Genomic DNA, 13,014 nt, shown 5'->3' on the forward strand with positions numbered 1-13,014 from the left:
CTGAGGGAGCCACAGCCATCTGGGCGAGACTCCGTCTGAGGCCACTGCAAGTGTGCGGGTCTCAGGCTGGAGTGTGCTCTGCATGTTTGAGCAAGTAACTGTCCTGTTAACTTGTTTGTAGTCTCTCTGTGCCCCCTCCTGGAAGGTAATCTCCAGAAAGCAGAGACCTTACCTCCCTTCATCTATTGAGGTTTACGGGAACCCCATAGATGCCATCCTTATTTCTGCCCTGAGTTGGAAGTGATAGAGCGGGCAAGCAGCCTCTTAACCTGGGACACGAGAGCTGGAGAGACGCCTCCCCGCAGGGAGGGGCAGGTTCTGCCCAGGTAGATTCCGGAGAAGAGAAAGAGAGGTGGGGGCCGGGGCTGACTTGCTTCCCAAACTCACCGGTCAGGTCCGTCTCTCCTCCTGCCTTAGGGAGGAGTTAGTGTGTGAGGAGGGGAGGAGGATGGGGCGGGGAGCAAGAGGCCAGGGTGTTTGTCCAGGAGAGCATCCTCCATACAGAAGCACAGGACAGTGGACGGGGGGAGCATCCTCCATACAGAAGCACAGGACAGTGGACGGGGGGAGCATCCTCCATACAGAAGCACAGGACAGTGGATGGGGTGCTTCCTCTTTCTCCCGTGGACACTATAGTCTCAGCACTGTTTCTGGCACAATCTGTGTTCTCAACAAATATGTATAGTTGACTGACTAATAACTATAGTGATGAAACCCAGGATATCTTAGAAGAGTTGTCAGTGATCTGTCCCTTTTCCCTCAAACCTCAGCCTCTTTCAGAGCCTGAGACTGGGTTGCTCCATTTCCTGGTGACAAATTAGGAGGAAGAAGGAAACTGCACATCCCCCACAATCCTCGTCTGTTTTCTGTCACCATAAAAATACCTGAGCCTGGGTAATTCAGAAAAGAAAGATATTTATTTAACTTGAGGTTTTGGAGACTGGGAAGTCCCAGAGCACGGTGGCAGCTTCTGGGGAGGGAAGCAGAGGCATGCGGAAGGGGCACAGCGTGAGGGGCACCTGGCTTTATACCAGCTACTCTTGGTAACTCATCCAGTGCCGTGAGTGAGTGAGAACTCCCTCCCTCCCAAGAGAAGTAACCCAGGCCTGGGAGACGGGCGGGCGTGAATCCCTCTTAATGACTTCATCAGCTCATGAAAGCCTCACCTCCCAGCAGCATCACCGGGGATCACATTTCCAATACGTGAATTCGGGGCACACCCTTTAAACCTCAGCAGCCACTTACAGGTGACTGTTGGGTTCCAGGAGGAGCACATGCCAAGGACTGGGAATGACCGGACAAATGTTAAAGTGCAGTAGGGGATTCTCAGAGTTTCTTTGAGTTCAAGAGCAAACCTGTGAGTGACTTGGAAAAGTTGAATACCTTAGCTCCTAGGTGGGGCTTGAGAGAAGCCTGGATGTGAAGGCCTTGACCTTGATGCTGGCTGTCTCATTGATGAAGCTAATGACAAACAGGTGACCCTGGAAATGCAGCGGATTTTCCAGCTTGTCACAGCAGCAGGCACCTTGCACCTGAATGAAACTTTTGAGTAAGTTATGATGGTCTGGAAAAGAGGTGATCAAAGGTACATGTCCTGAAGGGAGAGGCGCTTTGAAAAGATAGGCTGACATTTTATATGGCAGTGTTCAGAGAACAGTGCATATTTTATCAAAGGCATTTAACAGTGGCTTTCTTTTAAATTGTAATATACTCATGAAAACAACTATAGTAGTTTGTGTACCAATGTATGTTTCTTCTGGAAAACTTTATAATCATGGCTCTATGGGGAATAACTTTGTATAGTATTGTATCAAATACAATAAACTCTGGATAAGCCCACAAGTATGTGTTGAAATTATAAGGCAAAGCCTTGGGGTGATGATATAGATGAAATATACTGATAGATGGGGATTTATAAAATCTGCTGGGGCCTCAGTGCACGGATTAACTGTTCCAGCTTTGGGCATCAGTCATTCCTCATGACTTCCTGACTGTTCCTTGTTCCTATAGGCCATATTTTTAAAAGATACATAATTACCTTTTTTTGCAATAAAGATTGAAATGTAATTCATGTATCATAAAGCTCACTCATTTAACATATACAATCCAGTGGTTTTTAGTATATTCCCAAGGTTGTACAACTATGACCACTGATTCTAGAACACTTGTCACCTCACAAACCCTGTATCCATTAGCGTCACTCTCCATCCTCCTGTCTCCCCCGTCCTTAGAGACTACAAATCAGCTTGCTGTCTCTATAAATGTGTCTATTCTGAATATTTTCTACAAATGGACTCATTAATATGTGGTCTTTTGTGTCCGGCTTCTTTTACTTAGCCTAGTGTTTTTAGGGTTCACGTTGTAGCATTGCATTAATACTTCACCTTTTTTATGGTTGGATACTATTCCATCGTATGGATAATTATGCCACATCATCCATTCATCAGTTGATGAACATTTGGGTTCTTGCCACTTTGAGGCTGTTATGAATAATGCTGCTGTGAACATTTACTTAGAAGCTTTTGTTGGCCGGGCGTGGTGACCGATGCCTGTAATCCCAGCACTTTGGGAGGCGGAGGCAGGCGGATCACGAGGTCAGGAGACTGAGACCACCCTGGCTAACACTGTGAAACCCCGTCTCTACTAAAAGTACAAAAAACTAGCCGGGCGAGGTGGCGGCGCCTGTAGTCCCAGCTACTTGGGAGGCTGAGGCAGGAGAATGGCGTGAACCCGGGAGGTGGAGCTTGCAGTGAGCCTAGATCGCGCCACTGCGCTCCAGACTGGGCGACAGAGTGAGACTCTGTGTCAAAAAAAAAAAAAAAAAAAAAAAAAAGTTTTTGTGTGGACATATGTTTTCACATCACCGGGGCATAACCTAGGAGTGGAATGGTTAACTCTGTTTAACCTTTTGAGGAACTGCCAAACTCAGGCGCTATACCATTTTACATTCCCACCAGCGGTGTATGGGGGTTCTGGTTTCTCCACATCCTCACCAGCACTTGGAATCATCCATCTTTTCAATTACGGCTATTCTAGTGGGTGTGAAGTGGTATCTCATTTTAGTTTTGGTCTGCATTTCCCTAATGACAAATGATGAGATGATTACATGTTGCTAAGGACAACTACATACATGTATTTGGTATTTTTAAAATATATTTACCAAAATGCATTTTATTAAAAAACAAAAAAACAAAAAAACCAGTTACCTTGACTTTCCCCTCCTTACCCTGTGAGGTGTTACAACATGGCTAGAAACGTGCATATTCTGAGAACGTGGTTTGGAAATTTCTGACGTGTACACTGATGCGCCTAAAATCAGCAAGGGGACGTTTACTAGTATGAAGTCTTGATTGGGAGAATAATAGTAGCAACATTTGTTCAGTACTTTATGTATTTAGTGATGGAGTCTTGCTCTGTCATAGTACCACATTTACTCTCCTCCCCTCCCCTCCCCTCTTTTCTTTAATTTTCTTTTTCTTTTCTTTTTGAGATGGAATCTTGCTCTTTCCCCCAGGCCGGAGTGCAGTGGTGTGATCTTAGCTCACTGCAACCTCCATGTCCAGGGTTCAAGTGATTCTCCTGCCTCAGTCTCCCGAGTAGCTGGGATTACACAGCTGTGCGCCACCATGCCCGGCTTAATTCTTGTATTTTTAGTAGAGACAGGGTTTCACCATGTTGGCCAGGCTGGGCTCGAACCCTTGACCTCGAGTGATCCGCCTGCCTTGGCCTCCCAAGATGCTGGGATTACAGGCATAAGCCACCGCGCCCGGCCTGTTCAGGCCTTTAGAATGTATACAAGTGCAGACGCCTCACTTGAGCATGGCTGAGGTTGGGGAAAGAGGTGTGGAATCCCTGAGGCTGAGAGCAGGTGGCTTACGGAGCTCCCAGAGCAGCAGGAGGCACTTCAGGACCACGCTAGCTGCTGTGCCAAGGGGCTGTGTGTGTGGGGATGAAGGCTGGGCTGTAACCCACCTCCCCATCTGTCATCCGCCTGCTGATGACGCCCCAGATAAATCCGTTCAATCTGAACCAAAACTGCGCTTGCTGGGAGTGCAACTTCCCTCTCTGCTTCAGGGAGCATTGCAGGTTCACCGAACATCGGAACAGGAAGGCAGCTCTGGGCTCAGTGCCCCTCCCCCAGCTGATACCCTGCGCAAGAAAGGCGCAGTGACTAGTGCCACACCGAGCTGCCTTTAGAAACAGCCCGGGCCGCCTCTGCTGTTCGACGGAGGTGTTAGCAGCAGGTCGGTCTTTTTCGGAAGGGTGGGTTGAGAGGCAGCCCACCCTAATACCCACAGTGGAGGTGGGAGGGCCTGTCGTCTTCACCTATCCCAGGGGGCTTCGCCTCCCTGTCTCCCCCTGGCTCTGTCTCTCTCGGGAGGGGAGGATGCAGTCCGGCCTCCAGGAGGCAGAATCCGCTCAGTGTCCGGGGCTGGCTTTCCAGCTGCCCTGTGCCCGAGGCTGCCCAGCGGGGCCAGTGTTGCGGGAGCTGGATGGGGGCTGCGGTGCAGGCACAGGTTTTGTCCTGTGCTCCGCGATGTGCGCTGTAGGCCCTCCGCGGCTGCGGTCAGCACGAGTCCCCCAGGCCTGCAGACCCGAGGGGCCGCGGGCGTCCGGCGTGGGGCGGAACTGGCCCCTCCTCCGCCGCGCGGTCTCTCCCCGGCCGGGGCCGACGCACGTGTCGAGTGCAGTGCCCCGCGCGGCCGCTTGGGGGCGCCCCTGTATCGCGTCTGTGCCGCCGACCCCCAGTCTGCGAGGTGCGCGCGGCTGCGGCCCGAAGCCCGAGGCTCCCGCGGGCTGTATTTTTTCCCTCCTCGAGCCCCGCCCTCTCTTGTTGTTTCGAAAGCCCTGAAATGAAAGGCAGTCGGCAGGGCTGTGGCGGGCGGTCATTTCCTTCCTGGGCTGCTGGTAAACCGGCTTTGATGAGCCCTTTGGACAAGGCGGGGCCGAGCCGCTGGGACGGGCGATCCTATCCGCCGCCCGGTCGCAAGGACGATGCACGGGCAGGCCCCTCGCACCTGCCTGGTCCTCCCCGGGGCCAGCCGCATCCCTTCCCGTCCGCCTGGTCCCCGGCACACCCGGTGTGGGAAACGGGTCTGCGGGAGCTGCGTGCTGGGGGCGGCCCCTCGGTATCCTGGCGCCGGTGGCCAGTTTGGCAAAGGCCCGAGGCTGCCAGAGGCCGGCTCCGGGGGGCGCCCTGGTGCTGGGTCTGTCCCTGGCACTGGCCTGGAGCCCGGCGTCCTTAATCGAGGGAGGGACTCGGATGCCACCTTACAGGCCTATCCCACGCGACTGTCCTCCTGATGAGATGAGGGCTTCCCAGGCCTGTGCCTGGGGCGGGAGGCCTCTCCCTGGGAGAAGGAGCCCCACTGCCTGCCTGCTGGAAGGGCCGCCTGGCAGGGCCCGAAGGCCTCCCTGCTGCCCTTCCTCACACCCTTCCCATCCAGGGCCCTTGTCTTTCGCCCTGGGGCCACTCACACCGTCCTGTGAGTTGTGGAGGACAAGTCAGGATGACCAGGGCAACATCATGTCCCACGCCTTATCCGCAGGCCGCAGGGACCTTGACTTTAGGGCTCTGACCCCAAGAGGCAACTCTAACTACTTGCCTGTTCTGAGCAGTGGAGCCAGGCCTCATCAGCTGGCAGAAAGCCTGCTGTTAAGTTAATGTGTTTTAAATTAAAGCTATTTGTTTTATTTATTAGGGCGATGACTGCTAAGCAGCCCTGATTAAGCCATCCTCTGCTGGTGGGACTAGTCTCCCAGAGGCTGGCTGCTGCTGCCCTGCTCAGTTCTGGCCTGGGGATAGCACAGGTGTGCTGCTTAGATAACAGATGAAATGAGACAGCTCGGGGCCTGGCACATGGCAGGTGCTTGGTCAACGGTGGCTGCTAATAATGGTACCAGAATAGGTGTGTTGGGAGATGACACCCTGCTGTCATCACTCTAGAAAGCACATACCTGTTTATTCACCGTGCTGGGATCTCCCCGGCCAGGTAAGTATGATACCGTTGATTCAGTTGCAGGGCAGTGCAGCTAGCTTGCCAAACAGCTTTCTGCCCAGGTTTATGTCCGGTGTCCCTGTGTTCTTGCAAGTCTTCAATTCTCCAAACTACTGTGTTTTTTTCTTCTCTGACACTCCTCCCGCCCCCACCTCTTGGCAGTATATTGTTTGACTCTCTCTGAAAGCATGGGACACCTTGGCCTTATTTGATATTCAGGGGCATCTGCGCTTTCTCTTTCCTGCTGGAAGGAAGAGCTCATCTTCATCACGTCCCTTCCTCACGGGCCCTAGCCCTGCCTGGCCCTGGGCAGAGGCTCTGCAATGCGAGCCGGCCTGTGCCCCGGAGTGGGGGCTGCTGCTTGTCAGGGTGATAAAGCCTTTGTAGTCTTGTGTAGATGACAGTCGCCTCTGTGAATGTTCCTTAGTTTCTCAGAGGTTCCAATTCAAATTTGTTTATAGTAAACGGTGCACAATTACACAATTTTTGATCAAATTTTGATGTTTTGTTTCTCTCAATGGTTTTGGATTTGTTTTCTTGGTCTGATTGCACGCACTAATTGTTTATAGTCATTTTTGGGCATCAGCCAAGTGTAAGCTGTAAATGACTTAAAAAGGCCGGGCGTCTGTGGAGACGCTCATGGATCCATATAGCCCCACATACTCCCAGAGCCGCTCCTATGCCTGGCCACCACACTGCCCCCGAGTGGGGTCTCTGGCCTCACCCTCTGTGGCTCTTGCCTCACCGAAGGCTGTGAGGTGGCCCTGCTTTTGCCAGAGCATCACAGCACAGCAGCCCAGGATGTGAGCTCTGTGTGACCGCTCAAGTGGCCAGGCTCCCTGAGTCCTGGTTGGGGTGGGGTTCTGCAAGGGCTTCATAGGCTCAGCAGGTGGATTTGTCTGAAAAACCTGCCCAAGATCAGGCATACTGCAGGCTTTGCTGAGGGTGCCCTTGGCCACCGGCTCTCTAGAGGGTAGGAAGACAGGGCCGAGGGCTCTGGGTGTGCCAGGGCTGCTTTGTGAGGATGGAGAGGCTGGCTGGGGGCAGGGAGCTTGGAGGATATGCATCCAGGATACATGGGTAGGATGTGACCTGCCCACCTTAGAAATGAGGGAACTCAGGCAGCTGGAGCCACAGACTGGCTCTGTCGTCTGTCCCTGGCAGGAGATTCATGACCAGAAGATGGGGCAGAGGGGAAAAGCTGGGGAGGGGCGGCCTGGCTGGGTGAGTGTGCGGCTCTCTGGGTTGGCAGAGTCAGCGGCAGCCAGGACTCCGGAGCGGGAGCCACAGAGAGAGCTGGGGGCCTGTGCCGGCCCAGCCAGGAAGTACCTGGCTGCCATGGTGATCCACCTGGCTGGACTGCCTGGGGTTGCGGTGTACCCCAGCCACTTCCCATCTCTAGGACTTTGCTCAGGGGCTTCTTCCCCGGATCACCCATTCCTCCTGTCTTCATCTGATTAACTCGCCCTTCATGATGAAGCTCAGATGGTGCCAGTTATGTGGGGACCACCTCTGACCTCCACCCTGGTGAGCCCCTTTCCCCTGGCTCCTGCCAAGCTGACACTGGCCCTTCTGCCAGCTGCTGGGGGATGAGGGCTGTGTCTTATTTTATTCTCCAGGACATAGTGGCACAGGGCCTGGCGTGGGTAAGACTGCATCGGCTCGCACACTGGAGGAGCTGGATGCCAGCACGGTGGGCAGTGGGGTGTGAGTGCAGCCATGGAAGGCCGGGGTGGGATGGCTGGGCACCAATGCCCGTCAGATGTCCTGTGCACATGCTGCTCAGACATACAGGACCTGGCGTCCTTGGCTGCCTACAGAGGCCTCAAGCTTGTAAAGAAAGCTTCCTGGTCCCTCTTGTCGTGGGTTCTCCTGCAGAAAGTCATCCGGCCTGAGACTAGCTATGAAGCATCAGCGGTGTTTTGGGTTTTGGAACTGACCCCCTTGCATTACCGTGAAGAAATGCTGGTGCAGGCCCTTGGGAGGTCCAAGGGGCTTCACTTGTCTCCCTCACCTGAAAGCCTTGGGGAGGTTGCTTGGTCTGCCTCGAGCCCCGGCTGGCGGGCAGTGCCCTGGGCAAGCTCTTCAGCCTGCACCTGCCGCTGGGTGCTCACTTCAGCTGGAGTGCGGGGGACAGAGTCCTGCCCAGGTGTTACTGATCCTGAGTTCTGGGTCTTCCCCTGACCCTAGCTTCCATTGGCAAAGCCTTCTGGTGTCTTTGCCTCAGTTTCTCATCCATAAGAGGGGTGGGGATGCTCCGGCTCTGAGTAACAGTCTGTCCTCTTCCGGTGTGTGTAAACAGTGCTGGGGCTCATAGAGCTCATCCCTTTCCAGAGCCTGTCCTGAGTGTGCAGGTGAGAAGCTGCGGGGCGTGAGGAGGCTGCTCTTCCGCTCTTTCTGGGATAATCCCTGGGCGAGGCTTCCGTGCTGACTTTCCTTCCATCCTCTGGGAGGTACTGGTTCGTTTCTCGGGCCCTGCCCTGTGTGGGGCGCATCTCAGACCTGCGGAGCATGAGGGTGAGGGGCGCGGAATGCCCAGAGCTGTCTCAGGTTTATCATCACCGTCAGTGAGTCACAGTTGCCACCATCGCAGGGGCCCCAGGTGTCAGGCACCACGCTGGATCCTGCTTTTCCTCCCTCATTTAACCTTGGAGCAGCCAGGCCGGTGAGGGGCAGCGAGTCCCCCCAGGAAGAGGCTGCACAGAGGAGCATGCTCGGAGCCCTGACTGGAGTCCGGCTTGCCGATTCTTCAGCACGCTGCGCGACGCCTGTTGATTTTGGCGGTTCATTCTTGTCCCTCCAGAGCCAGGAATGCTTTGTGAGAACTGGGGCCCCACCAGAAGGGTTTCCACGGTGCCCCTGTGCCTGCTGCTGGCTGGCCTCTTCCCCTGGTCAGCCGGGTGGCACAGAACAGGGGAATCGTAGGGCTGCCTGGGGTGGACCTTCCCTCCCTCCTCCAGGAGCTGCCCGTAGAACGGCAGCGAGCCTCTTTCCAGGAGGTGGGACTTACAGGCTGCGATGTTGGAGCCCCACCTCCCTCATTTAGCTGCAGAAGAGGTCTGGGTTGGAGGGAGTCCAGTCTCTGGTCCTGGAGTTGAGTCTATTTATGTTATCCATGAGAAAACTGGGCCCAGAGAGGCCAAGCAACTTGCTCAGGGCCACACAGCTGCTCAGTGGACAAGGGAGACTGGGAGCAGCTCTCCTGTGCCCTCTTGGTTCCCTGCGCCCGCGGTCTCCCTGCCTGCCTTCCCTTGTGTTCGGAAGCTAGTTCTGCGCTGTGCTTGCTCTGTGCGCTGTTTTGTCTTCTGTTTTGGTTCCTAGCCTGTCACAGTTTTTGGATCTCACCCACTTGTGACTCCCTGCAGTCGCCTGTGTTTTGTGGACAATGAAAGCCTTTGCTCACTGCCCACCGGAAGGAAGCTTGGCGACCTTCTCAGCTGCAGGCCCACAGTCACGGCTCCCTACATCCCGTCGCCTGGCCCTGCTCATCTCACTCGCTGAGTCCCCAGCCGATTCGGCCCTGCCCGGGGCTGAGCCTGTGGGTGCGAGCCGTGTGGGATGGGGAACCCCGCCGCTGTCTCCTGCCTGGTCCTGCGCTCCTGCAGCTCCAGTCCTGCCTTGACTGTCACAGGGATCTCCAGGCCCCCGCAGCGGCTCCCTGTTTGGCGAGCATGGTACTCGGAAACCGCCTGTTCTGCTGGTTTAGCCCGACTCAAGCTCCTTGCTGAGGGACTGCATTCCCGCTGCAAACCCATGGCCTCATGGGTCTTTCTGATGCTGCTGTGATCCCCGCTGTGTCCGCAGTGCTGGTGAATTTCCCAGCCTGGGGCGGCTGGGGTTAGGGTCCGAGTCTGACTTCTTTCTCCTTCCTGCGCAGCTGGTGTGGGAATGGGTGTGCGTCTCTTGAATGAGTATGGTGTTGGCTACAGATGGGCCACTTTAGATTCTGGCCCTGCCTCATCTTTCTGGGAGGTGGGGGGTAGTTGTTTACATTCTCTGAACCACTTCCTGCGTGCAGCAGGGGCCCAGTCATATCACCTGCCCCAAAACACTGGTGTGGGGACGGCATTCAGTGACTGACTGTGCATAGTGCACCTGTTTGTGTTTGACGCGTGCTGGGCGGGCCCTTGGGCACTGCCCTGGCCCCGTGAAGGCCCTGCAGGTCTGTGTCCCGCCCTTGGTGGCTGTGCCCAGCTTTAGCATGCCACCTCATGGTCCTGCTCAGTGGCTCACCTGCTCACCCTGTGTCACGTCCCAGCCTGGCGCAGGTGGCAGCCCCTGAATCCGGGCCGTGCGATCCTGCTCCTTGGATGCCCAGGTTCGAGATGCTCGGGTTCGCCTTGGGAAACAAAAGAGCAGGTTTGGCACAGAGATCCCACAAACTACAGACTTAATTATGCCCCGTGGACGTGCTGAGCAAGGGTGAGAGGGTGACTGAGCCTGCAGAGGGCTCTGTGCAACGCCCTGTGGCCCCCAGTTCCCTCACAGTGGAAAAGGAACGAGCTTCCAGCTCAGGGAACGGCTTCCCAGGAGCAGATGGCACTTTGGAAATCACCTCGTCGGGCTTTGAGCCGTGTCCTGTGGTTGGGAGCGTGGGGGGCGTGTTTCTGCTGCTGACCCCAGTTTCAGGGCAAGTGTAACCTGTGGTCAGTGCAGGGTGGGGCTTTGGTCCCAGGCCCCGGGCCTGAGGCCCTGGAGAACCTGGGAGGCCCGGGCAGTCATTGCTGATGTCTGCGCCATGGCCAGAGTCTCCGAGCCCTGATGGCCCCCTGGGGCCTGATTTATGGGCGTCTTTGGGGGATTTGTTCCAGCCTGGAAATATGAGGGAAGTCTCACCACCCTGGCGGGGGTGCTCCCTGGCACAGAGCTGGGCATCGGGCACCCCCTGATTTGTCTGAGAGCACCGTTTCCTTCTAGCGTTACCCTTTAAAACTCACTTCAGGGAAGAGCGATTGGCTACATAGTTGAATTTGCCGAGCAGCATTTGCGGAGGATGTAAACCGCCAGGTAGGCTGGCCCTGCTTATTGGTCTCTTCTTTGGGCTCATCGAGTGGCTTTTGCTTTGATCAGAAATGTGAACAGGCCGGGCGCATGGTTCACGCCTGTAATCCTAGAACTTTGGGAGGCCGAGGCCGGTGGATCACCTGAGGTCAGGAGTTCCAGACCAGCCTGACCAACATAGTGAAACCCCGTCTCTACTAAAAATACAAAAATTAGCCAGGCGTGGTGGCGGCGCCTGTAATCCCAGCTACTCGAGAGGCTGAGGCAGGAGAATTGCCTGAACGCAGGAGGCAGAGGTTGCGGTGAGCCGAGATCACGACACTGCACTGCGGCCTGGGAGACAAGAACTCCTTCTCAAAAAAAAAAAAAAAAAGTGAAATGTGAACAGTTGAAGTTTTTAGAACTGATGTGGCTCTCAGAGAGTTGGGAGACATTTAAGGCAAATGCAAAATGAAAACATTTCCTTTACTGAAGGCTCTGTAGGCTGTGTCTTAAGCAGCGGCCTTGGGAAATGAAATGTGGTCTTGCAGTTTAGCCCCTGATTTCTGGAGCTGTTGACTTCTGAGCCTTTTCCTGTGACATGTGCGGCATCTGGACCTGATTTGTGGGAGTCTTTGGGGGATTTGTTCCAGCCTGGAAATATGAGAGGGAAATCTCACTGGCCCAGGAGAGGAGTCAGCTTAGGACAGCATTCCCTGGGCCCTGTGGAGAGGGAGGGTCTGAGAAAAGGGCAGGAGAAAGTGCTTGGAGAAAAGCGGGCAGCTGGGGTGCGGTGCCTGGACCCCACGGAGAGCCCTTTGTGACTTTCTTCTCCAGGCAGCGGAAAGCTGTAAATCTCATTCAACAAACCGTCTTCATTTTCCCATGTTCCCTTGAGCCCTTGTCTCTCGGGGCCTAGTTTGGATCGAGCAGGGGAATGTTGTTCTCTACTCATTGCACTGAATAGGGGACCCACCTGTGGTGGCATATGCCATCAACGCCTCCCAGTCTCACCGCCCTGTCTCCAGTTATTGTTCCCATCACTGTAGCATAAGTTATGGTCATATTTCTTTTGTAACCCGAGCTGTGAGTTTCTGGTTTTTCACACAATAAGTAACACCACAGTGAATCTCTCTCTCCTCTGTGTGTGTGTGTGTATGTGTGTTTTTTTTTCTTCTTTTAAATTGTTCCCAGGAACCTTCCTTCATTCTTCACAAGAAACACTTCCCAGTCCTATGTGGTCCTGTTCCCACAGATTAACATGTGAAGGTCTGGTCTGTCAGGCTGCTCCTCAGCCGCCACTCTCCTGCCTCTTCATTATGAAGAGTTTTTCCTGCTAATTTATATCGCACAACCCCACTTTCTGCCTCTCATGATACAATTTATTTTTTAGATGTTAAAAATTTTAGTTCTGGAACAAGCCAAAACAGAAAAATGAAAAAAAAAAAAAGTGACAGATACTTTTGTTTCTACTGTGTAAGTTAAACATGTGCTAACATTTTTTTCTATTTGCTTAAGATTCTTTTTTTAAGGAAATAAAATAGTATAGACGTGGCTAAAGCTCACTCTAGTTCTTCTCCATCCTACTCCCTCTATTTACTGTCACAAGAAGTTGGTGTGTTTTGTGCAATTTGTATGTTTTCTTTTACCACGTGTGTATGTATGCATAAAATATCTATGTGTTACTGCTTTGTATGTTTCCAGCAGTTATGTAAACACTTTCGTATATCCATTTGTCATTTCATTGTGAGTATGAGATTTCATAGCATTATGATTGTGAGATTTATCTTTGCTGATACGTGGAAGTCTTGCCCGGTCATTTTAATTGCTGCGTAGTATTTTATTGTGGGCGGACCTCCGTTTACTCATTTGCCTTCTGAGAGATGGCTGAGTGGTTCCCCTGTTTTGTCACCCCCACTATGGTGACCACCCAGGCACACATCTGCATCTGCAGATGTGCTTGAGGCTCTGCAGGGTCACGCCTGGAAGGGGCTGCTGGGTCCGGGGGCGCGTGCATTTTCTGTTTTGCAGGACC

At 53.9% G+C, this 13,014-nt stretch overlaps 1 protein-coding gene and 1 long non-coding RNA gene across 12 annotated transcripts in view; one reads left to right on the plus strand and one right to left on the minus strand.

Annotated features, from left to right (window-relative positions):
- LOC135969585 (uncharacterized) overlaps positions 1-13,014 on the minus strand; it is a 305,912-nt gene that overhangs the window by 206,013 nt on the left and 86,885 nt on the right. The gene's annotated exons all lie outside the window — the stretch shown is intronic.
- The window catches only part of XXYLT1 (xyloside xylosyltransferase 1), a 196,281-nt gene that overhangs the window by 7,111 nt on the left and 176,156 nt on the right, over positions 1-13,014 (plus strand). The window contains exon 1 of one of the 11 annotated variants that reach the window (XM_065539694.2): positions 4,027-4,244. The exons of the other annotated variants lie outside the window; for them this stretch is intronic. The gene's annotated coding sequence lies outside the window, so the exon portion shown is untranslated. Of the gene's footprint in view, positions 1-4,026; positions 4,245-13,014 lie in introns of those variants that run through there. 11 annotated transcript variants of the gene reach the window in all.

Source organism: Macaca fascicularis, chromosome 2 (assembly GCF_037993035.2).
Source record: "Macaca fascicularis isolate 582-1 chromosome 2, T2T-MFA8v1.1".
Taxonomy (NCBI): Eukaryota; Metazoa; Chordata; class Mammalia; order Primates; family Cercopithecidae; genus Macaca; species Macaca fascicularis.